This window comes from Rattus norvegicus, chromosome X (assembly GCF_036323735.1).
Source record: "Rattus norvegicus strain BN/NHsdMcwi chromosome X, GRCr8, whole genome shotgun sequence".
NCBI lineage: Eukaryota > Metazoa > Chordata > Mammalia > Rodentia > Muridae > Rattus > Rattus norvegicus.
This window is the reverse complement of record NC_086039.1, coordinates 9,111,596-9,139,077: the sequence shown is the minus strand read 5'-3', so window position 1 is coordinate 9,139,077 and position 27,482 is coordinate 9,111,596.

Here is a 27,482-nt window from a genome sequence, read left to right as displayed (position 1 = left end):
TGACCCTGAAGTTCTTCAAGAATACTGAATTCTCCCCTGGGTTCGGTCCCCAGCTCCGAAAAAAACCAAAAAAAAAAAAAAAAAAAAAAAAAAAAAAAAAAAAAAAAAGAATACTGAATTCTCTCACAAATTCACTCATTGATGTAATAGAAAAAGGTATATCTTCTGGATATTTCCAATATGAATTCATAGGTATTATATGAATTCATAGGTATTAAATGATAACTCCACTGTAACTTCCTATTCTCCTATGCCATTGTATCCCTTCTCCTGTATTACACTAAGAAATATTTGACATTTCCAATGTATTCACAGCGGGACATCTTTTATCTATGTTTCTGACAACCAGCCAAAGGTACAATTTAAGAACTCTGTAACTCTTTAGTCTGTAGCACATGTAGTATCTATGTTGATTTAGACTGTGTCAATATATTCTGCAAATCTGACTTTCTGTTGATCATGTTATCATATGTACTATAATGATAGTACTAAATGTTGATTTTAATATCATATGTACTACATATTTTATTATAATTAATTAATATTAAAAACAATATATTATTATATATTTATATATTATGCACTTAATAGTACAAACACACACACACACACACACACACACACACACAGATACATACATATATTTCATCCCCTGGATTTTTACTTGTTTGAGAAAATGCAAACAGTTCTTTGGAAGCAGTATACTTCTTCCTTGTTCGTGAATTTTTTTCTTTTTTTATTGGATAGTTTGTGTTTGCATTTCAAATGTTATCCCCTTTCCAACTTATTCCCTCTCCCATTCCTCTTTCCCCTTCTTCTATGAAGATGCTCCCCCTTCCATCACCCACTCCCACCTCAACACCTTGGTATTCCCCTACATTGGAGAAATGAGCCTTCACAGGACCAAGGGCTTCTCCTATTGATGCCAATCAATGCCATCCTCTGCTGAATATGCAGCTGGGGCCATGGTTCCTCCCATGTGTACTCTTTGGATTGTGATTTAGTTTCTGAGAGATCTGGGGGATATCTGGCTTGTTCATATTGTTGTTCTTCCTATGGGGTTGCAAATCCCATCAGCTCATTCAATGCTTTCTCTAACTCCTCCATTGGGGTTCCGGTGCTCAGTCTGATGATTAGCTAAAAGTGTCTTAATCTGTATCAGTAAGGCTCTGGCAGAGCTTCTCAGGAGACATCCAAATCAAGTTTCTGTCAGGAAGCACTTTTTAGCATCAGCAGTAGTGACTGGGTTTGGTGGCTGCATATGGGATGGATCCCCAGGTGAAGCACTCTCTGGATGGCCTTTCCTTCAGTCTCTGCACCACTGTTTGTCCCTCTAATTCCTCCTGTATTTTGTTGCCCCTTCTAAGAAGAGCTGAAGCATCCGCATTTTGGCCTTCCTTTTTGTTGAGCTTCATATAGTCTGTGAATTGTATCAGGTATGTTGAATTATTGGGCTAATATCCACTTTATCAGTGAGTGCATACCATGTGTGATTTTTGGTATTGGGTTATCTCATTCAGGAATGATATTTTCTAGTTCCATCCATTTGCCTAAGAATTTCATGAAGTCATTGTTTTAATAGCTGAGTAGTAGTCCATTGTGAAGATAGATGTACCACATTTTCTGTATCCTTCTGTTGAAGGACATGTGGGTTCTTTTCAGCTTCTGGCTACTATAAATAAGGCTGCTATAAACAGTGGATCATGTGTCCTTGTTTTATGTGGGAGCATCATTTAGGTATATTCCCAGGAGTGGTATAGCTGGGTCCTCGGGTAGTACTATATCCAATTTTCTGAGGAACCTCCAGACTGATTTCCAGAGTGGTTGTACCACCTTGCAATCCCAGCAACAATGGAGGAGTGTTCTTTCTCCACATCCTCACTAGCATCTGCTGTCACCTGAGTTTTTATTCTTAGCCATTCTGCTGGTGTGAGGTAGAATCTCAGGGTTGTTTGCATTTCCCTCATGACTACAGATGGTAACATTTCTTTAGGTACTTCTTGTGCATTCAATATTCCTCAGTTGAGAATTCTTTGTTTAGCTCAATACCCCATTTTTAATAGGATTATTTGGTTCTCTGGAGTCTAAGTTCTTGAGTTCTTTGTATATATTGGATATTAGCCCTCTATCAGATGTAGGACAAAAGCTCTGGGAGCTTACTGGTATTTGAATGTACAAATCAGTTGAAAAATAGACAAAATGGTAAGGAAGGGCCTCAAGAAGAAGAATCATTACAACTACCTGAGTACAAGTTTTTTCCCTTCCTCATATAATGCAAGGTTAAATCATCATAGGGCAATGCCACTGCAAGTGAAGAAGCTGCTTTCTGTAGACATAAACAGATCACTGAGTAAAGGATATTTATTACAATTTAGGAGCTTAGTTTCCTAGCCTCAACAGTGCTTTACAATACATCCACACCCCTTTGGAAGATCCCAATAAACGCCCACACTGACAGGAGATTCATTGAAGAACTGAAAACCCCAGCTTAAATTATAAATTCAGCCAATAACAAGATGTGACCATATAGTTAATTTTAAGTAATTTTAGCCCTCAGTTAGGGGACATGTGTCTTTCTCCAGGGCATACTTTAAAAGTCTTGGGTAATTTATGCAGAATTTAAGCTAAAAATTCAAGTCCCTCTATTCATCCTTTTCTCCCCCTACCTTTGTCTAGCAACATGAGAACAATAAACCCTGCTATTATATTCAATAAGTTTGTCATATACCTTAAAGTGTGTATATCAAGTTACTTGGCACTTGGTTTTTACAAAATGGTTAATTAGCAGTATCAAATGCAAATAATTTGTATGCTTATAGAGAGCTAATTTTCTTTGTACTACTCAAAAAAGTTATTATCATCTTTAAATATAATCAGCTTAGGAATCCAATCCCAGACTGCTGAAACAAGTGAAGAAAACTCATCCCTAAAATTCATTGTTTTCTTGAATCATTCTTAGTACCCAAATATGTTTTGGTTGAAATGTTCTAGAACTAAATCAGTGAGAGATTAGACAGGTGAAAAGAGGAAAAGAGATGAAAGGGCAGTAGGAGGAGAAGGGAGAGGAAGACATGCAGAGGGTGAGGCAGAAGGAAGAGATGAAATTAATTACTGTAGGTAAAAATTAGGGAAGCTGAGAGGCCCCATCTGTAAGAGTCAGCCTAAGTCATGGAAAGCAGTAGTATGTAGTCTGACTTGGAAGAGTAGAGAACTGAGGAAGCCAATGATATATCTCATGGAAGAAATCATATGTGGGACTTTAGTATTGAAATAATTCCTTGGAATCTGAAACACTATAAATCAAAAGCTCCAAGATGCAGAGGCAGGGGATTCACAACTGCAAGAGAAAAATAACAGCGGGTAGGGAGAAAGCTCAGGTAGAAAAGTACATGTTCAGCCTGTACAAGACCCTGAATTCAGTTCTCTGAGGAGGAAATTAGGGAGAGGAAAGTGAAAGGGTGAGGAGAGAAAAGGAAATGTAAATCACTTCTCTGCTCTTTGTTCCATTTAGATCCTTAACAGCTGTTGGAGAGAGTAATCTTTTTTACTTAGTCCACGAATTCAAAAATCTTTCCCAAAAATATTCTCATAGACATACCTGGAAATGTTGGTTTTCTAGCAACATTGGCATCCATTAGCACAAGTCAAGTTGTCACATAAAATTAAACAACACAGTACTATATAATACATACAATACTGTATAACATGGCTATAAATGCTATGGAGATACTTCAGATATTATTGTTTGTCAGAAGGTATTGGATTAATAAGATATATAGAGAGTATTGTTTGATTAGTATAACTCTTCTGTATGATACTAAAATAACAGACATATAACATTTTTTCACTTATCTAACCTCTTAAAATTCAAAGCAACAAGAAAAACACAGGCATATAAAAGTATTTTATAGTTATTTAGGGACCTGCAGAAATGGCTCAGCTGTTAAGGGCTAAGGACCTGGCTGCTCTTACACAGGACTTCAATGTATTTCCCAGCACCCACGTGGGGACTAACAATTATTTGTAACTCTAGTTCTAGAGGATTCAATACCCTCTTTTGATCTTTGTGAACATAGCACTCAATGTGTCATACAGACAAACAGGCAAGCAAAATACGTATACAATAAAATAAATGTTTAAAAATTATTTAGAGGTCAAGGAATACGGAATATAACAACTTAGCCATATTACAAATATGCTACACAATTCCATTGAAAAGGATAAGAGATAAAGTTTTCGGCCTAATACAGCCTGGAAATGAACAGATTCTGTAAGGAAAAGGATATAGACTCTGTACTCTATTTGATGAAGTTATCCCATGAAGAAAATAGAATTTAATGATTTTGATCTTGCTATATTTGTATCTCAGATACCTACATATGAATGTTTATTATTGTTCATTTGGCAAAAGCAAGGCAATAGAATCGGTCTAGAAATCTATCAACTGAAGAACTGACAAGAGAAATGTGTTTTATATATACACAATAAAATTTTGCTCAGAACTAAAAAAAAAATAAAATGATACAATTTACAGGAAAAATAAATGGAAATGGAAAATATACTGAATAAGGTAACCTTGGCTCAGACAAACAAACACTAACAATGTATGCTCTCTTTCATGTGTGGATCCTAGTCTCTGCTTCTGAAATATGCATATCCAGTTGGAAGTAATTGTGGTAAAAGTCCTGAACGTTGAAAGGGACTTATTAGACTGGAAGGAAGAATCACTAATGCAGTGGTTCTCAACCAAAACTCTATCTCTAAAATTATTTACATTATGATTCATAACTATGCAAAGTTCCAGTTATGAAGTAGCAATGAAAATAATTTTATGGTTGGGGGTCAGTACAACCTGAGAAACTGAATTAAAAGATTGCAGCATTAGGAAGGTTGAGACGCACTGCTCTAGGGAATGCAAGTAATGCGGTAGATTCTGGAAGAGAAAGAATACACCTGTGAGGAGATCAGGAAGAAGATGGGGTAGATGGAGCAGGAAAGCCACCAAAAAGAAATATATATGAAAATCCCATATGGAATCCCATTGCATCAAAGCTAATTTAAAATAAGAACAACAAAAAGTTAACAAGAGTACCTGACCATTACTCCTCAAAACTTCCAAGTCAATCAAAGAAAGTCTCAGGAACTGTCATAGTCAAAGGGTGTTTAAGAGATGTATTATGGTATGCGATAGATAAAACTAGAGGAGGAAGTATGGTGCTTCATGTTTATAAGCATAACACATGGGAGATAGAGACATAAGGTTGCTTCAAGTTTGAGGCAAGGTTGGAGCTATATATGGAAAACCTGTCTCTGAAATACACAAAAAAGAAGGAAATCTGAAAACAACAGTAGGTAGTAATACATCAATATTGGCTAATTAATTTAGACAAATGGAACACATTTCCCCAGTGTAGGGGAATTCCAGGGTGTTGAGGTGGGAGTGGGTGGATGGAATTGGGAGCATCTTCACAGAAGCAGAGGGAGGGGGAGGAGGATGGGAAAGGGGAGAAAGGAAATAACATTTGAAATGTAAACACATAAAATATCCAATAAAAAAGAAATGAAAAAAGGGGGAAAGATGAGAGATATGCTTTTAAAATAATATTGCATGTTATCTTTGAGCATGCTCATGCATTTTAAAGCTTCAGGGATGCTCTCTAAAGCTGTAGCCTGACAGTAGTATCCCTTTCTCAACAGGGCTGCTGGGCTGGCCTCAGGGAAAAAGATATACCTATCGTAGCATGGGTGGGTATGACACCCTCTCTGTTGAGAAGGTGAAGGAGGATGGGAGAGGGTCTCTATGAGGGGAGAACTGGAAAGGGACAGAATTTTATGTAAAATAAATAAATAAATAAATAAATAAATAAATAAATAAATAAAGCTCTGTAAATCTAAACTTATTAGAAAATAAAAGTTCTGCCCTCTAAAAGGCTCGTTTATTAAGTGGCCATATTGACAGTGATGCACTTGGCAACAAATTACTATCTTCATGAAGATAAACATGTATTATGAGGTTAGATCTAACATATATGCCCATCAACACAACTCTTTGTACTTAAAGAAGATTGATTCACTCTTATGGTATTCACATAGCATACCGACAGCATGTAAGTGCTAGGGAAATAGAAAATAACTTAAGTAATATTTTTCAATGTATACAGAAAGTCTGGCCTTCACAGGAGCTCATTTACCTTAGAAGCAAACGGATTCACGCACATTATAAGAGAAAAATAAGGGTAGAATTACAATGTTATCAGGAAAAGAATGCCTTCCAACTCTCATCACATGCTGTTTTTTTCTCCATAATTACAACACAAGAGCCCAGAAAACAAGGGGGCATAAACAGGAAAGATGGCATTCCATTTTTTTGCTCGAGTTACTGATTTTTGCAGTTCTAACTACTTAGAAAAATTTTGGTACCAAAGAGCACAGTGGAGGCTGTGATTATTACCTCACCAACTGAGTCTCCTTATCCTATTAAACAAACATCCACAAAAGGGATCACCGTACTGGGTAGATAATCTGCTGTGATTTTTGCAGAGAAATTGGGTTGCTTCTACATTATAGAGGTAAGACATATTATGTTGAAAGCCGGGGTTTTCTAGGGCACATCTTATTTAACCTACACTCAACAGAGCTGATCCAAGATTACCTGCATTACTGAAATAAAGAACAGATGTGAAAGGCCCAAATTGTTTAAGAATTGAGTTGGGTGCATGCTCCAGTAAAAATTACCATCCAATTGATATGTAAGGCAAAAAGAAGGTATATGTGATGTGTGGTAGAGGAAGGTAGGTGTGTTCACCAAATTAGCCCTCTTATTGTTTAATTTGTACATTGCTCAGACAAAATCTCTGACAGAGAGGGGAGCTTAGTTCACTCATACTCTATTGTGATTGAAATGTCATAATAACAGGAGCCTAAGGCAGCTGATGACACTGAATTAATATTGAGGAAGTAGAAAACAATGAATGGCAGTACATAGTTAGCTTTCTCTTTTTATGCAGTCTGAGACCCCCCAAACACAGAATGATGCTGACGTCATTCTGGGTGAGCCTTTCAACCTCAGTTAACCTAATCTAGAAATCCCTTTATCTACATGCCTAATAGCCATGGTGGTTTTAGATCCTGACAAGTAGATAGAACTAAATATCACAGCACTCACTTATGACTAGGTAGCTATAGTGAGATCTAACACAGCTGCATTTTGTGAAACTAATCCCTTTCTCCATGCTACAATAAATTAATTCTGCCAGTAACAAGTATTTTGGATGACGGTGTGATGGCTTTTATTGTTTTACCATGATACAGAATGTGATGAGACTGCATGCAAATCTTTGTTAGGAAAATGAAATTTTCATCTTGCTGAAATATAAGAGTAGATGTTGAATAATGAAAGAAAAAGGACTGTATATGATGAATTCTCTTTGGTTCATTTATAGACCCATTTTCCAACATTATCGAATATTTTCTCATTCACTGCTATCGCCAAGCCCACCCACAGCAGAACTTTCAACACTGAGTCTTTATTTACTTATATACTTATTTTTTATCAGTATTTCAAGACAGGGTTTCTTTTTGTAACCTTGGTTGCCCTGGAACTAGCCCTGGATACCAGGGTGGCTTTGAAGTCACAGAGATATCACTGAATCTGCCTTCCAAGTGTTGGGATTAAAAGTGTGAGCCACCATCACCTGTCAAGTCCATCACCTTTCAATTCATTCCTCACTCAAGTTCTCAGAACACTGGCAGAATTGAGCCATATTCTTTCTCAATCATATCCATGGCCCCTACTCCACTTCCCATAGAGTTTGTGCTGGTTGTGTATTCTGTTATTGTTCTTGATGTGTCCAGTAAAATAATCTATGTGGTTATCTGGGAGAAGAAACCTTAGTTGAGAAAATCCTCCATCAGATTGCCTGTAGGCAAGTCCATGGGGGCATTTTCTGAATTAATGATTTATGGGATAGTTCAATCAAGTGAGAGTGGTGCCACCCTCAGCAAGTGACCCTGGGTTGCTTAAGAACACAAACTGAGCAAACCATGGAAACAAAACCAGTAAGCAGTGCCCCTTCACGGCTCTGCTTCAGGTTTTTGCCTCCAGCGCCCTACCTTGAGTTTCTGCCTGGACGTGTCTTCATGATGACCTGTAAGCCAGAATGAGGTAAACCCTGTTCCTCCCAAGTTGTGCTCATGGTCTTTATCAAAGCAATAGAAAACAAACTAGACCAAAGTCCTTGTTCCCCTATGAAACCTCCTGAGCTGGGTATCTCCAGTGTTGTATTTTTCTTGGCATTCATGCTTTCTAAACTCCCATCAGGGTGGCTCATTAAACTCTAAAGGAACTCTTCAAAGGATTTTTGTAACACAGAGTTCCAAATTCTTCTATAGACTTCAACAAAGCAATTCTGCAAGCCTAAGAACTGCATGGTCAAGTTTATCCCAGTAGTAACCTTATTGGTTCTTATTGTTACCAATTTTCTGTTTGTCACATTGTTGCAAACTTAGATAAGGGGTTTTTGGGGGGTCAAGTTCAAAAGTACTATCAATTTGGTTGATATGTCCTAAAGCAGCTGGTCACTGATCACATTACATCATAGTTAGGAAGCAAGAAAAAGGGAATGCTCATACTAGGCTCCCTTTCTCCTTTTCATACAGTCCAGAATGAAAACCCAGGGAATGGTGACTCCCACTTTTAGAGTGTTTTTCTACCTTAATTAACAGAATTGAGATAACCCCTAGGTGACTCCAGATCCTGTGAAGCTGATAATATCGACTGTCACAGATGGGATGAGTACATTCTCAGTTAAGCTTCTGGGGATGAGTGTTCTCAGTTAAGCCTCTGGGGATGAGTGTTGGAACATTACTCTTGACAAAGACTATCAAGTAGTATTTTAGTACTGATCTGGCTCTCTGGGCTCCACATGTTTTTCCTTGGTGTCTCTTGGTTTTTCTACCCATGGAGAATCCAACATTGAGTCATTTTTTTACCAGCTGACCTAGATTATATAATTTCTCTTATGTTTTCAAGCCTGCAGAAAAGATTCCTAGACTATTACTAGTAGCTATATGTTTATGCATGTAAACAATCTCTTCTACAATTATCATTTTTCAAGCACACTTTTTCTAGTTCCTGTGGAAAATGGGCTTGGTTTTAGAGAGATTTAAGCAAACATATATATATATATATATATATGTATATATATATAAACATATATATAAACATATATATAAACATATATATATATATCTGCATTGAATGTATATCATGTCTCAGTACCATCATAGACTTTTTGATAAGCAGATTGCAAGTATATTAGCTAGTCCTAAGAGAATTTTAATCTTAATTTATCTAGCTTTCATTTTAAGAAGTTGAATTGATGATGGCTCAAAGACAGTGAATAGTTTTAAATATTTTAATACATATTTCTACTTTGCCTCCAGTAATCTTGTGACAACTTATACTGATTTATACAGCATTATATAGGGCAGCTCAGTCACTGAACTTCACTTAAAGCTGGATATTAATATTTTATGTGTGCAAATTTATGGATAAACTATTTCGTTGTTGGTTTCATTTGCATTTCTTTTATTTCTTGCACAAAGCACATTCATAATTCCATTTATATGTTTAAAGTAAATTATCTATTGTACCTTTTCCCTTTGTATCTATTTGAGATATCACTGTTATTATACTAAAATATTTGCCCCTTAACAACATGTATCTTTGATGATGAGAGGGGAAAAAAGCAAAAGAAATAATAATACAATGAATTACTTTTAATCTAGGTTTCCTAAAAGATTGTATAAAATATTTTCCAGAGTTAATTTTAGGGCAAATTTTATTCTCTTCTTGAAAAAGTACAAAATATGTATCATTAACATCACTAAGACTGTATGAATACTTAGTAATAGAAAAAAATCTCCTCAAGTGGATATCAAAATTTACAACCCAGTGTTATTTAAAATGCTAGCTTTAAATGCAGTACTTTGTTCATAAGAAGCACTATTGCTTTCAATTTCTTTTCCCCAGGCTACACAAGCCTTTGTTTTCATAAAGAGAAAAGAAATCTAAGCTACCAATAATAAAAAGGACCATTCCTTGCAAAAAAAAAACAAATTTGCAATCATGTATGATGGAACATAGATATAGGCAAAGCCACAAAGTAATAGCCTATTTACATGCTATTTCCATAAAGTTTCTTTCCCCATAGGATATTCCTTTCATAAAAAAATTAGTTCAACTAACAAAATATATTGGAAATTTGAAACATATATAACTCATTTCCCCTTTTAAAACAATAATGCACACTAACACATCTTTGTTCAGTTTCCATTAGGGCAGAATATTAACTTCCAGGATATTATAGACAATTGAAAATGAGCTTATACTGCTCCCAGCATTCAAATGACATTCTGGAATTACAGTTTCTTCTTAAAGTAGCAACTTCCTATTGTCTTGATGTCTCAATCAACAACATCTCCAAATCATTCTCTATCTTTTATCACCATTATTACCTACCATCTTAACCCAAATTTTCCTCCCGTCTGCCTTGATCTATTGTAATAGCTGTCTCAAGTAACTCCATTACAAGTCTTTTTTTTTTATTTTGTTTTGTTTTTGCCAACTCATCCTCTATCATACTCTATAACCTCCTTTCTTAAATGCACATCTGGTAACTCTCAATAATATGAATTGGACCTATCAAGAGTTTGACAAAATTTATAAATATAATCCAATCTCCTTAGAATAATATATGTTGTCTTTTGTAATTTAGCTCTATATATTATCCTTTGTAACCTAGATCACCCTAAAAACTTTCTCGGCTTTGTGTGCCATTTTCTAGCCAAATATAAACTGAGGTAGTGGTCAGTACTCTTTCACAAAACCTGACACTTGCTGATGTTATGGTGTGCTTACGGACAGAAACCCAGCATGACTGTCCTCTAAGAGGCCCAACAAACAACTGAGTGAGACAGACTCAGATACTTACTCCCAACCACTGTACTGAAGTCAGAGACCCCTACAGTTGAATTAGGGGAAGGATGGAAGAAGCAGAAGAGAAGGGCAACCTCATAGGAAGACCAGCAGCCTCAACTAAACTGGAACCCTGAGAGCTGTCAGAGACTGAACCACCAACCAGGCAACATGCAGGAGCTGGTCAGATGCCCCTGACACAGCAGAGGACTGATTAATCTGACCTCAGTGGGAAAAGTGCCACATTCTTGAGGCTGCAAGGAGGGGGTAGTGCTGATGGAGAAGCATCCTCTCTGAGACAGGGAGAGGAAGAATGGGATAAGGAACTGTGGGAGTGGGGACCAAGTAGCAGAAAATGGCTGGATTGTAAATAATAGTTTTTTCAAAAAGCTAGCATGTTCTCTGCACCCAAATCCCGTGGGAGGGAGAGCTAAACCTTCAGAGAGGCAGACAAGTCTGGGAAACCAGAAGAGACTGCTCTCTGCACACACATCTCGGACGCCAGAAGAAAAAGCCAAAGACCATCTGGAACCCTGGTGCACTGAAGCTCCCGGAAGGGGCGGCACAGGTCTTCCTGGTTGCTGCCGCTGCAGAGAGCCCCTGGGCAGCACCCCACGAGCGAACCTGAGCCTCGGGACCACAGGTAAGACCAAATTTTCTGCTGCAAGAAAGCTGCCTGGTGAACTCAAGACACAGGCCCACAGGAACAGCTGAAGACCTGTAGAGAGGAAAAACTACACGCCCGAAAGCAGAACACTCTGTCCCCATAACTGACTGAAAGAGAGGAAAACAGGTCTACAGCACTCCTGACACACAGGCTTATAGGACAGTCTAGCCACTGTCAGAAATAGCAGAACAAAGTAACACTAGAGATAATCTGATGGCGAGAGGCAAGCGCAGGAACCCAAGCAACAGAAACCAAGACTACATGCCATCATCGGAGCCCAATTCTCCCACCAAAACAAACATGGAATATTCAAACACACCAGAAAAGCAAGATCTAGTTTCAAAATCATATTTGATCATGATGCTGGAGGACTTCAAGAAAGACATGAACACACTGAGGGAAACACAGGAAAACATTAATAAACAAGTAGAAGCCTACAGAGAGGAATCGCAAAAATCCCTGAAAGAATTCCAGGAAAACACAATCAAACAGTTGAAGGAATTAAAAATGGAAATAGAAGCAATCAAGAAAGAACACATGGAAACAACCCTGGATATAGAAAACCAAAAGAAGAGACAAGGAGCTGTAGATACAAGCTTCACCAACAGAATACAAGAGATGGAAGAGAGAATCTCAGGAGCAGAAGATTCCAGAGAAATCATTGACTCAACTGTCAAAGATAATGTAAAGCGGAAAAAGCTACTGGTCCAAAATATACAGGAAATCCAGGACTCAATGAGAAGATCAAACCTAAGGATAATAGGTATAGAAGAGAGTGAAGACTCCCAGCTCAAAGGACCAGTAAATATCTTCAACAAAATCATAGAAGAAAACTTCCCTAACCTAAAAAAAGAGATACCCATAGACATACAAGAAGCCTACAGAACTCCAAATAGATTGGACCAGAAAAGAAACACCTCCCGTCACATAATAGTCAAAACACCAAACGCACAAAATAAAGAAAGAATATTAAAAGCAGTAAGGGAAAAAGGTCAAGTAACATATAAAGGGAGACCTATCAGAATCACACCAGACTTCTCGCCAGAAACTATGAAGGCCAGAAGATCCTGGACTGATGTCATACAGACCCTAAGAGAACACAAATGCCAGCCCAGGTTACTGTGTCCAGCAAAACTCTCAATTAACATTGATGGAGAAACCAAGATATTCCATGACAAAACCAAATTTACACAATATCTTTCTACAAATCCAGCACTACAAAGGATAATAAATGGTAAAGCCCAACATAAGGAGGCAAGCTATACCCTAGAAGAAGCAAGAAACTAATCGTCTTGGCAACAAAACAGAGAGAATGAAAGCACACAAACATAACCTCACATCCAAATATGAATATAAAGGGAAACAATAATCACTATTACTTAATATCTCTCAATATCAATGGCCTCAACTCCCCAATAAAAAGACATAGATTAACAAACTGGATACGCAACGAGGACCCTGCATTCTGCTGCCTACAGGAAACACACCTCAGAGACAAAGACAGACACTACCTCAGAGTGAAAGGCTGGAAAACAACTTTCCAAGCAAATGGTCAGAAGAAGCAAGCTGGAGTAGCCATTCTAATATCAAATAAAATCAATTTCCAACTAAAAGTCATCAAAAAAGATAAGGAAGGACACTTCATATTCATCAAAGGAAAAATCCACCAAGATGAACTCTCAATCCTAAATATCTATGCCCCAAATACAAGGGCACCTACATACGTAAAAGAAACCTTACTAAAGCTCAAAACACACATTGCACCTCACACAATAATAGTGGGAGATTTCAACACCCCACTCTCATCAATGGACAGATCATGGAAACAGAAATTAAACAGTGATGTCGACAGACTAAGAGAAGTCATGAGCCAAATGGACTTAACAGATATTTATAGAACATTCTATCCTAAAGCAAAAGGATATACCTTCTTCTCAGCTCCTCATGGCACTTTCTCCAAAATTGACCATATAATTGGTCAAAAAACGGGCCTCAACAGGTACAGAAAGATAGAAATAATCCCATGCGTGCTATCAGACCACCACGGCCTAAAACTGGTCTTCAATAACAATAAGGGAAGAATGCCCACATATACGTGGAAATTGAACAATGCTCTACTCAATGATAACCTGGTCAAGGAAGAAATAAAGAAAGAAATTAAAAACTTTTTAGAATTTAATGAAAATGAAGATACAACATACCCAAACTTATGGGACACAATGAAAGCTGTGCTAAGAGGAAAACTCATAGCGCTGAGTGCCTGCAGAAAGAAACAGGAAAGAGCATATGTCAGCAGCTTGACAGCACACCTAAAAGCTCTAGAACAAAAAGAAGCAAAACACCCAGGAGGAGTAGAAGGCAGGAAATAATCAAACTCAGAGCTGAAATCAACCAAGTAGAAACAAAAAGGACCATAAAAAGAATCAACAGAACCAAAAGTTGGTTCTTTGAGAAAATCAACAAGATAGATAAACCCTTAGCCAGACTAACGAGAGGACACAGAGAGTGCGTCCAAATTAACAAAATCAGAAATGAAAAGGGAGACATAACTACAGATTCAGAGGAAATTCAAAAAATCATCAGATCTTACTATAAAAACCTATATTCAACAAAATTTGAAAATCTTCAGGAAATGGACAATTTCCTAGACAGATACCAGGTATCGAAGTTAAATCAGGAACAGATAAACCAGTTAAACAACCCCATAACTCCTAAGGAAATAGAAGCAGTCATTAAAGGTCTCCCAACCAAAAAGACCCCAGGTCCAGACGGGTTTAGTGCAGAATTCTATCAAACCTTCATAGAAGACCTCATACCAATATTATCCAAACTATTCCACAAAATTGAAACAGATGGAGCCCTACCGAATTCCTTCTACGAAGCCACAATTACTCTTATACCTAAACCACACAAAGACACAACAAAGAAAGAGAACTTCAGACCAATTTCCCTTATGAATATCGACGCAAAAATACTCAATAAAATTCTGGCAAACCGAATTCAAGAGCACATCAAAACAATCATCCACCATGATCAAGTAGGCTTCATCCCAGGCATGCAGGGATGGTTTAATATACGGAAAACCATCAACGTGATCCATTATATAAACAAACTGAAAGGACAGAACCACATGATCATTTCATTAGATGCTGAGAAAGCATTTGACAAAATTCAACACACCTTCATGATAAAAGTCCTGGAAAGAATAGGAATTCAAGGCCCATACCTAAACATAGTAAAAGCCATATACAGCAAAACAGTTGCTAACATTAAACTAAAAGGAGAGAAACTTGAAGCAATCCCACTAAAATCAGGGACTAGACAAGGCTGCCCACTCTCTCCCTACTTATTCAATATAGTTCTTGAAGTTCTAGCCAGAGCAATCAGACAACAAAAGGAGATCAAAGGGATACAGATCGGAAAAGAAGAGGTCAAAATATCACTATTTGCAGATGACATGATATTATATTTAAGTGATCCCAAAAGTTCCACCAGAGAACTACTAAAGCTGATAAACAACTTCAGCAAAGTGGCTGGGTATAAAATTAACTCAAATAAATCAGTTGCCTTCCTCTATACAAAAGAGAAACTAGCCGAGAAAGAAATTAGGGAAACGACACCCTTCATAATAGACCCAAATAATATAAAGTACCTCGGTGTGACTTTAACCAAGCAAGTAAAAGATCTGTACAATAAGAACTTCAAGACACTGAAGAAAGAAATTGAAGAAGACCTCAGAAGATGGAAAGATCTCCCATGCTCATGGATTGGCAGGATTAATATAGTAAAAATGGCCATTTTACCAAAAGCAATCTACAGATTCAATGCAATCCCCATCAAAATACCAATCCAATTCTTCAAAGAGTTAGACAGAACAATTTACAAATTCATCTGGAATAACAAAAAACCCAGGACACCTAAAGCTATCCTCAACAATGAAAGGACTTCAGGGGGAATCACTATCCCTGAACTCAAGCAGTATTACAGAGCAATAGTGATAAAAACTGCATGGTATTGGTACAGGGACAGACAGATAGACCAATGGAATAGAATTGAAGACCCAGAAATGAACCCACACACCTATGGTCACTTGATTTTTGACAAAGGAGCCAAAACCATCCAATGGAAAAAAGATAGCATTTTCAGCAAATGGTGCTGGTTCAACTGGAGGGCAACATGTAGAAGAATGCAGATCGATCCATGCTTATCACCCTGTACAAAGCTTAAGTCCAAGTGGATCAAGGACCTCCACATCAAACCAGACACACTCAGACTAATAGAAGAAAAACTAGGGAAACATCTGGAACACATGGGCACTGGAAAAAATTTCCTGAACAAAACACCAATGGCTTATGCTCTAAGATCAAGAATCGACAAATGGGATCTCATAAAACTGCAAAGCTTCTGTAAGGCAAAGGACACTGTGGTTAGGACAAAACAGCAACCAACAGATTGGGAAAAGATCTTTACCAATCCTACAACAGATAGAGGCCTTATATCCAAAATATACAAAGAACTCAAGAAGTTAGACCGCAGGGAAACAAATAACCCTATTAAAAAATGGGGTTCAGAGCTAAACAAAGAATTCACAGCTGAGGAATGCCGAATGGCTGAGAAACACCTAAAGAAATGTTCAACATCTTTAGTCATAAGGGAAATGCAAATCAAAACAACCCTGAGATTTCACCTCACACCAGTGCGATTGGCTAAGATCAAAAACTCAGGTGACAGCAGATGCTGGCGAGGATGTGGAGAAAGAGGAACACTCCTCCATTGTTGGTGGGATTGCAGACTGGTAAAACCATTCTGGAAATCAGTCTGGAGGTTCCTCAGAAAATTGGACATTGAACTGCCTGAGGATCCAGCTATACCTCTCTTGGGCATATACCCAAAAGATGCCTCAACATATAAAAAAGACACGTGCTCCACTATGTTCATCGCAGCCTTATTTATAATAGCCAGAAGCTGGAAAGAACCCAGATGCCCTTCAAAGAGGAATGGATACAGAAAATGTGGTACATCTAGACAATGGAATATTACTCAGCTATCAAAAACAACGAGTTTATGAAATTCGTAGGCAAATGGTTGGAACTGGAAAATATCATCCTGAGTGAGCTAACCCAATCACAGAAAGACATACATGGTATGCACTCATTGATAAGTGGCTATTAGCCCAAATGCTTGAATTACCCTAGATCCCTAGAACAAACGAATCTCAAGACGGATGATCAAAATGTGAATGCTTCACTCCTTCTTTAAATGAGGAAAAAGAATACCCTTGGCAGGGAAGGGAGAGGCAAAGATTAAAATAGAGACTTAAGGAACACCCATTTAGAGCCTGCCCCACATGTGGCCCATACATATACAGCCACCCAATTAGACAAGATGGATGAAGCAAAGAAGTGCAGACTGACAGGAGCCGGATGTAGATCGCTCCTGAGAGACACAGCCAGAATACAGCAAATACAGAGGCGAATGCCAGCAGCAAACCACTGAACTGAGAATAGGTCCCCTATTGAAGGAATCAGAGAAAGAACTGGAAGAGCTTGAAGGGGCTCGAGACCCCGAAAGTACAACAATGCCAAGCAACCAGAGCTTCCAGGGACTAAGCCACTACCTAAAGACTATACATGGACTGACCCTGGACTCTGACCCCGTAGGTAGCAATGAATATCCTAGTAAGAGCACCAGTGGAAGGGGAAGCCCTGGGTCCTGCTAAGACTGAACCCCCAGTGAACTAGTCTATGGGGGGAGGGCGGCAATGGGGGGAGGGTTGGGAGGGGAACACCCATAAGGAAGGGGAGGGGGGAGGGGGATGTTTGCCCGGAAACCGGGAAAGGGAATAACACTCGAAATGTATATAAGAAATACTCAAGTTAATAAAAAAAAAAAAAGCTAGCATAACATTGGCACAGAGTAAGTTCTAAATATATTGTTAGTTAATAGATATAGAGAAATGGAGATGTAGTGAAGAAACCTTATTGCATAAGAGATGCTGGCTTATTTGAGAACCTAGAATGAGTTATAGCTTCTGCCTCAGGTTGCTTATATAAAACTAATTAGGTACAAATGGCATATGCATATAAAAATGAACAAGTGCACTAGTTAGAGGTCCAATCTTAAAACAGATGGCACATTCCACTTAAGATAATTTAAGAAGGTATGATTTACAAAGGATCTAATAACCAAGTTTGTGTGGTGTATAGGGAAACTAAGATGAATAGTCCAGGCATAAATCTATATGTTACAGAGACATCTAGCTGTTTCTATGACCACACTTGAGATGAGGGAGTAAAGAAAAATTATTGGAACCTTCCATAAAAAGTAAAACACATGAAAGATTCTTGAGAGTAAAAGTTACATTTAGATTAGGAAGACAGCCAACCCAAGGTGACCTCCGAAGGGAGTTTTAGTTGAAGAAATTCCTTCTTAGTTACTCTCTCTTCTTTAACTCTATTACCAAGTCTCTCCATTGGTCAGACTCATCTTATTCATAAGAACTTTGGAATTTTGCTGGACATATCAGTAAGGTACTGATAATACACAACAATCTAGATGTTATGGTTTAAATATGGTTTGTCACCTACCAAACTTATGTTGAAATAAAGAACATATGAGATCTGAAGAAGTGGGATCAGGTTAGATCTTTAAGAAGTAATGAAGGATCTGCCTTAATGAATAAATTCATTCATTCATGTGATTTACAGATTTGTGAGTTACCAGATTGGTGAGTTAATCTGATAATGGATCTGCAATAAAATCTACTTTGTGTTGGTAATTTGTGTACTCCCTGTCTCTTGCCATATGACACCACATGCTGTCACAGGAATCTGCCAGCACTAGATGTGGCCCTTTGACATTGGGTCTTCTGAATCAGGAGCCAAAGACAACCTCTTCTTTGTACTTACCCAGTCAGTGGTATGGTGTTAAAAAAAGAAAAGTGTTTAAAAAGTGAAGAAAGAGAAACACCATGACAGAAAGTGTCTTAGACATCTGTAAATCATCCTTGAGCCAAAAAGAAGTGAACAAATAATTTTGAAGAGTATAGTATGTGTGTGTGTATATGTATATATATATATATATATATATATATACATACATACATACACATATATACATACATTGGGGACTTAAGAAGAACTTAGAGAGAGCTTGATAATTAGTATTTCTGAAAATTATTCAGTGGTATCCATTTAGGAGAGGCACTCAGACCTCCCATTAAAAAAGGAATCACCATGCTGTGAACAGTGCTGTTAGTTTACAACATCTAGGGTCGTTCATTGCAGATTTTAAATTAAATTTGTATTCTTCTCAGTATCTTGCAGCCAATGACTGATCTTCTTAGCAATAATAGAATGTGGTTATTTGTATTTAATGTAAAAAAGAACTCTAATAGACACTCATTTTTGAAACTTCCTTATTGAATTGGCTAGGATTTGTCAGATCTGTTTCATAATCCAAACCTCTCTTTGTCTATTTCTGTCTCCTGCCCTTTATCTATGACAGGTCTGTTTATCTTGTCAAGTCTGTTGCAGCACCAATAATCCACTTAACCCTTACTTCTGGGTATGCATCTCATTAACAGATTGTCTTCTGTAGGGTTTCTGTTGCTGTAATAAACACCATGACTGAAAGCAATATAGGAAATACAATGTTTGTTTCATTTTACAACTCTCATGTCACACTTGATCACTGAAGGAAGTCAGGGAAAGAACTCAAGGCGAGTGCTACAAGCAGGAATAGAAGTAGAAACTACGGAGAGCTGTTGCTTACTGGGTTGCTCCATGTGTCTTCACCAGCCTGCTTTCTTAGGCAACTCTAAATCATCCACAAAAGGATCTTAAACTCATATCCATTGGCTGGGTCCACTCACAACAATAAATGAAGAAAATGTACCACAGACTTGCTTACCAAAAAATCCGATGAAGGCAGTTCCTCATTGAGGTTCTCTCTTCCCAGATGAACCTGGCTTGTATCAAGCTGACAAAACAAAACAAAACAAAATCCTATTGGAACACTGGTGTACATAAATGCTAAATGAATAATCAAGAAAATAGAATGATTTTAGGGGAAAATGGACTGGTTTAGTTTTGATATAGAACATTGCAAACTGCACCTTAAAGGACAGGGAAAATAACAATAGCAAAGTCAAAATCTGTTCCTTCATTCCTATCAAATGTTCCACATGCCCTTCTGTTATAGATTGTTGGAAGGATCAAATCAGAGCATGTACAGTTTCTACAGATCCTGAGCAAGTCCACAGGGATGGTCATAATTCCACAGAAATTCTCAAGCCCTTGCACCTAAAACACTTCCTAGAAATAATGTAAAAGCTGAACACCCATTTTCAAAGTATTTTTTTTAACCAAAAATGGCTATCTTAAAATTAATTTACAGAAAAGTTTAGGAGGCATTTATTTTTCATTCTTGATAACTAGGGCAGAAGCAAATGGGGAACCCATCATGAGATGAAGACACAAACCTCTAATACATATAACTATGACAATGTAGAGATTATTAAACTATACTCATATTGCTACGCAACACTACTTTGGTCAGCTCTGCATTGTCTCCTGCCAGATTTCTGGTTATGTAAAATCATAAAGTATGGCCATCAGCTGCATTCCATGTAGGCTCTTGCTAAAGGCAGGAAAGAAAGATTCTATTTTCTCACTCCCTTGGAAAAAGAAAAGGTTTCTAGGGCTTTAGGTTTTCATACAAGTTAAAGTTAAGTGAATTTGGATTAATACAGCTTTTGTAATATTCCTCAAGGTCCCAAAATGAAAATAAAAGAAAACTGTGGAATTTGTATGAACATACATACATACATACATACATACATACATACATACATATATCTGAATGTTTTATAAAATTATGATTAAAGCAACATCACTGTGGGGATTAATATAGTAGGTGGACTATTAGGTGTAAGAGACCAAACTTGACTAAAGTTTTATATATATATATGTGTGTGTGTATATATATATATATATATGTGTGTGTGTGTATATATATATATATATATATATTCTATATTCCAGAAACTAAATGGCTATGATATATAAAGTAGAAATTATCAGTCAGTGCTCCCAATCTAACAGCTCTGCCAAGGACCAGATTACCAACACCAAGGCTTCAAAATACTAGTAGAATTTCTGGTTTCACATCAAATACATTAAAATAAAGGTTGGAAGTTATCATATCCATTTTTACCAAGTAATGCTGAATGAACTCAGGATAGTGCACTTCTCTTTGATGAGGAAGAGGCTTTCCTGAAATCAGGAGAGAAAGGAAAATTCAGAAAAAGGAAAAGCAAAAGATGCTAGAACTACAAACTAGAAGGAACACTTCAGTGATAATTTTGTCAAGGTATTGAAGACTAGATGTAGAAGACTATAAAAATGAGAAATATCTATGGGTCACAGTTGCTTGTGACCTGGCCTCATATTTGATAAGATTTATTTCTAAGAATATTACTAGGTTATCATAATGAAGATTATTTTGTCTTACTTGTCTTACTATAAAGCCTAGGCTGGTTTCATATCCCAAGTCCTCCTGTGCTCTGAGATTATTGCAAGCATGAACAACCATCACCAACTTCATAAGGAAGACACCCTTATGAGATAAGGACGGAATAACTGCTATGCAATATTTTGAAAACTTTTCCTTGAGAAAGTATTAATCTAAATTTTGAAAAACTACTAAAGCCTTACCACTGAATTTTAAGAGAGGCATTCCTATAACTAGATCTATCTATCCTCCAGTTATCACTTAAAGCAGAAGGGAGTTATTAGCCCAAAAGCTCAGAATACCTACAATACAACTCACAGACCATATGATTCTTAGTCCAAGAAGGAAGACCAAAGAGTGGACGCTTTAATCCTACTTAAGAGGGGGAACAAAATAATTGCAGGAAGTAGAGGGAGGAGGGATCTGGGAGGGTGAGAGAAGGGGGAGGATAAAGGGGAGCAGGATCTGGTGTAGGAGGAGACAGGGAAGAAGTTCAGAGGGTCAGGAAATTCAATGGAGGTATATAACAGTGGGGAATGGGAAACTTGGGCTAGCCACTAGAAAGTCCAAGATATTAGGGAAGCAAGAGGTTCTCAGGACCCAATGGGGAAGATATTAGCCAAAATCCCAACACAGGCGAGATAGAACCTGTAGAGACCATATTCAATTGATAGACACAGCTTATGTTTGAGAGATGGGGTTACCCATCCATTGTAAAAATTTTGACCCAGAATTTTTTGTGTCTAAAGAAAATACAGGGACTGAGTGGCACAGACTGAAGGAAAAGTCATCCAGAGATTGGCCCACCTAGGGATCCATCCCATCTTCAGACACCAAATTCCAGACACTCTGGCTGATGCCAAGAAGTGTTTGATGACAGGAACCTGGTATAGCTGTTACCTGAGTGGCTCTGCCAGTGCCTACCAATACAAACGAAGATGCTTTTAGCCAACTATCGTAGGCTAGTCAAAGCCCCTGGTTAAGGAATGGGACCACCAATACTTCTCAACTTTTTAACCCAGAATAGCTACTGTCTAAAGGAAATACAGAGACAAAGAGTAGAGCAGAGACAGAAGGAAAGGCCATCCAGAGACTGCCCCACCTGCAGATCCATTCTATATACAGACACCAAACCTAGACACTATGCTTATTGACAGGAGTCTGATATAGCTGTCTCCTGAAAGGCTTTGCCAGAACCTGACCAATACAGGTACAGATGCTCACTGACAACCATTGGACTAAGGATAGGGACCCCAATGGAAGAGTTAGAAAAAGGACTAAGGAGCTGAAGGGATTGGCAACCCCATAGGAAAAACAATACTATCGAGCAACCAGACACCCTATGTAGCAGAGGATGACCTAATCTGGCGTCAATCTCAGGAGAGGCCCTTGGTCTAGTGAAGGCTCAATGCCCCAGTGTAGGGGAATGCCAGAGTGGTGAAGTGGGAGTGGGTGGGCTTGTGGTGGAGCACCCTCACTGAAGCACAGAGATGGGAGATCGGATGGGGGTTTGGGGGAGGGGAACCAGAAAAGAGTATGACATTTGAAATGTAAATAAAATATCCAATAGAAATATTGATATTCACCTCTAATCCTAAAAATGAAAGGCTGAGGCAGGAGGCCAGTATCAAGCATACATACAGGGAAGATCATCTCAAACAAATAAAAGATTATGATATATCTGTCTGTCACACCAACACTTTAAGAATGTAAATGTATAATCATGTGTTGAAGAGCTGAAAGCTTTTAAAAGCATAAGCTAAGGATGTTGGTTAGTATCAAAGTGCTTGTTAAGCATTAATAAGGTTCTAAGTTCCATTCCCAGAATTTAATTTATATATATATATATATATATATATATATGTGTGTGTGTGTGTGTGTGTGTGTGTGTGTGTGTGTGTGTGTGTGTGTGTCTATATGTCACAGGTAAAGAGAGATAGACATATAAAATATAAACTGTCTCTAAGGAAAAAGATTTGGGGAGTCTTAAAGGAAAAGAAGAAACAACAATGACATTGGAAGAACTAATAAATTTGAACTCAACTATTTACATTAAACATTACAGTACATATTTAACAAAACCTAATTCCTAGCTACAGTAATGATTATTCACTTCCTGTAAGAAAATTTAATGTGCATAGGTTTTAGCCAAGAAACATGAATAGACCAATAGGCAAGAAAAATGTCAAGAGTCAAGGCAAATATCAAATAAATAAATACATAAATAAATAGAATCAGGACAAATGCTTGAATTATCAGAGGAATAAATTCAAAACAATAATTATGCTGTACCCAGATCCTGTGGGGAAGACAGCTGGACTCTCAGAAGTGTGAACAATTCTGAGAGCACAGGGAAGACCACAACTTCTGCTCACATTCCTGGCCCAAGAGGAATCCACCTAGAGCTTTCATGACACAAGAAACCAGGTGCAATCTGGGACAGGGTCCTTCCAGTTTCCACCTGCACACAGTCCAACAGCTCTCTGTACTCAGATGTATTCTGTAGGGGAGAAAGCTGGACTCTCACAAGTGCAGACATCCTAAGAGCATAGAGAAGAAACCCAATTCTGCTCACATTCCTGGCCAAGAGGCACCCACCTAGAGCCTTCTGGACACAGGAACCTATGAGCAGATAGGGATAGGACGCTTCCCATTTCTGCCTGACTTGGAACTGACCCAGTGACATAGCTCTCTGTACCAAGATCCTACTAAAATAAAGCTGGTCTCCAGGAGTGCTGACACACAGGCACTGATTATAAGACAGCAAGACCAGCTAACACCATAGAAACCAGATGGTGAGAGGGAAGCAAAAGGACCTAAGCAACAGAAACCAAGACTACTTGGCATCATCAGAAGCCAGTTTTCCTAGCAAAGCAAAGGATACCCCAACACACTGGAAAAGCAAGATTTGGATTTAAAATCGCATCTCATGATGATGATAGAGTACTTTATTTTTATTGGATATTTTTTAATTTACATTTCAAATGTTATTCTTTTTCCTGGATTCCTGACCATAAGCCCCCTATCCCATCCCCCTCCCTCTACTTCTATAAGGGATTTTCCCCTCCCAAACCACCCCTGTTCCCTCCTCCCCACCCTGACATCCCCCTACACTGTGGGGTCTGGCTTTGGCTGGATCAAGGACTTCTCACATTAGTGCTCAACAAGACCATCCTCTGCTATGTATGCAGCTGGAGCCATGTCCATATGTACTCTTTGGGTAGTGGTTTAGTGCCGGAAGCTCTGGTTGTTTGGTATCATTATTCTTATGGGGTTGCAAGCCCCTTCAGCTCCTTTGTTCCTTTCTCTAACTACTTAGATATGGACCCTATTCTCAGTTCAATGGTTTACTGCTAGTATTCATCTCTGTATATGTCATGATCTGGCTGAGTCATTCAGGAGACAGCTATATCAGGCACCTGTCAGCATGCACTTCTTGACATCAGCATTATTGTCTATGTTTGGTGGAGATATATATATCAGGATCCTCAAGTGGAGCAGGTTTTGAATGGCCATTCCATCAGTCTATGCTCCAAACTTTGTCTCCATATATCCTCCTAGGAAGATTGTTGTTCCCCCTTTTAAGAAGGGCTGAAGTATCTAGACCCTAGTCTTCCTTGTCCTTGAGTTTCATGTGGTCTGTGGATTGTATTTTGGGTAATTAGCACTTTTGGACTAATATCCAATTATCACTGAGTGCATACCATGTGTGTTTTTTGTGATTGGATTACCTCATTCAGGGTGATATTTTCTAGTTCCATCCATTTGCCTATGAATTTCACAATGTCATTTTTTTTGATAGATGAGTACTACACTGTTGTGTAGATATATGACATTTTCTGTATCTTTTCCTCTGTTGAAGGGCACCTGGGTTCATTCCAGCTTCTGGCTATTATAAATAAGGCTGTTATGACCATAGTGGAGCATGAGTCTTTGTTGTATGTTGAAGCATGTTTGTGGTATATGCCTAGGGGAGGTAAAGCTGGGTCTTCAGGTAGTACTATGTCCAATTTTCTGAGGAACCTCCAGACTAATTTCCAGAGTGCTTGTATTGGCTTCCAAACCCACCAACAATGGAGGACATTAAGAAGGACATAAATAACTCCCTTAAAGAAATACAGGACAACAAAGGTAAATAAGTTGAAGCTCTTAAGGAAGAAACACAAAAATCACTTAAACATTACAGGAAAACACAAACAAGCAAGTGAAGGAATAAAAAAAAATCCAGGATCTAAAAATGGAAATAGAAATAAGAAAAAAATCACCAATGGAAACAACTGTGGATATAGAAAACCTAGGAAAGAAATCAGGAGCCATAGATGGAAGCATCAACAACAGAATACAAGTGATAGAAGAGAGAAGTTCATTGACAGAAGATACCATAGAAAACATTGACACAACATAAAACACAAAAAAGCTCCTAAAAGAACATATCCAAGAAATAAAGGACACAAAGAGAACATCAAACCTAAGGCCAATAGGTATAGAAGAGAGCTATGATTCCCAACTTAAAGAGTCAGTAAATACCTTCAGCAAAAGTATAGAAGAAAACATCTCTAACCTAAAGAAAGATATGCCCAGAAATATACAAAAGTCTACAGAACTCCAAATAAATTGGACTAGAAAAGAAATTCCTGTAATAGTCACATAACAGTAAAAACAGCAAATGCAAAAACAAATAAAGAATATTAAAAGCAGTAAGGGGAAAAAGTCAAGTAACATACAAAGGCAGACCTATAAGAATTACACCAAACTTCTCACCAGACACTGTGAAAGCCAGGACCCAGCATTTTGCTACATACAGGGAACACACATCAGTGACAAAGACAGATAATACCTTAGAATGAAAGGCTGAAAAACAATTTTACTAGCATTTGGTCCCAAGAAACAAGCTGAAGTCACCATTATAATATTGAATAAAATCGACTTTCAACCAAAACTTATGAAAAAAGTTAAGGAAGGATATGCCATGTTTATCAAAGGTAAATTCCACCAAGATGTACTCTAAATCCTGAATATCTATGCTCCAAATGCAAGATTCATGAAATTCATAAAAGAAATGCACACATTGTAACTCATACAATAATAGTGGGAGATATCAACACTCCACTCTCTGCAATGGACAGATCTTGGAAAAAGAAACTATACAGAGACATAGAGAAACTAGCAGAAGTTATGAACCAAATGAATTTAACTGTTATCTATAGAACATCACATCCTAAAACAAAAGAGTATACCATCTTCTCAGCACCTCATGATGCCTTCTGTCACAGCCTCCTGGGTCCCCTGCAGTGTTTCACCCCTTTGTCAGACCCTTCTGGGTCCCTTGCAGGGTTTGACCCCTGCTGAGTCCTGCTGATGCATATGGATGCCTTTTGTTCCTAACAAAGGAACAGCCTGGGGAATTTAGACTGGTCTTCCTAGATTTCTCCCCAGCAAATTTGGGGCACTTATTCGGTCTTTTGTTAAGGAAGCCTTAAGCCGGGGTTTCCCACTGTGCTTCCCAGATTTTTCCACCTGGTGAACTTGGGGTATATATTCAGTAAATAAAGCTACAGAATGGTATTCCTTCTTAACAAGAATAACCCGTGTGTGTGTGTGTGTGTGTGTGTGTGTGTGTGTTTGTGTGTGTGTGTGTGTGTGTGTTTTAATCCTGAAGGCTTACGCCCGGATCTCAGTGCTGTGTCGGTGCAGGCAGTGACAACCTTCTTCAAAACTGGCCATATTATCAGTCAACAAACTGGTATCAACAGATACAAGAATATTGAAATAATCCCATGGGTCCTATCAGATCACCACAGACGTAGGTTGGTCTTCAATAACAACAAAAATGAGAGAAAATCCACATACACATGGAAGTTGAAAAAAGCTCTATTCAATGAAAACTTGATCAAGGAAGAAATGAAGAAAGAAGTTAGACTTTATAGAATTTAATGAAAATGAAGACACAACATACCCAAACTTATGGGACACAATGAAAGCAGTGCTAAGAGGAAAACTCATAGTGCATCCAAAAAGAAACTGGAGAGAGCATACATTACCAGCCTGACACAACACCTGAAAGGTCTAGAACAAAAAGAAGCACATACACCCAAGAGGAGTAGACAGCAGGAAACAATCGAACTTAGGGATGAAATAAACCATGTAGAGACAAAAAAACTTATAAAAAAATCAACAAAACCAGGAGCTTGTTCTTTGAGAAAATCAACATTATAAATAAACTCTTAGCCAGACTAACAAAAGGGAACAAAGTATCCTGATTAAGAAAATCAGAAATGAAAAGGAAGACATAATATTGGAACCTAAGAAAATTAAAATAATCAT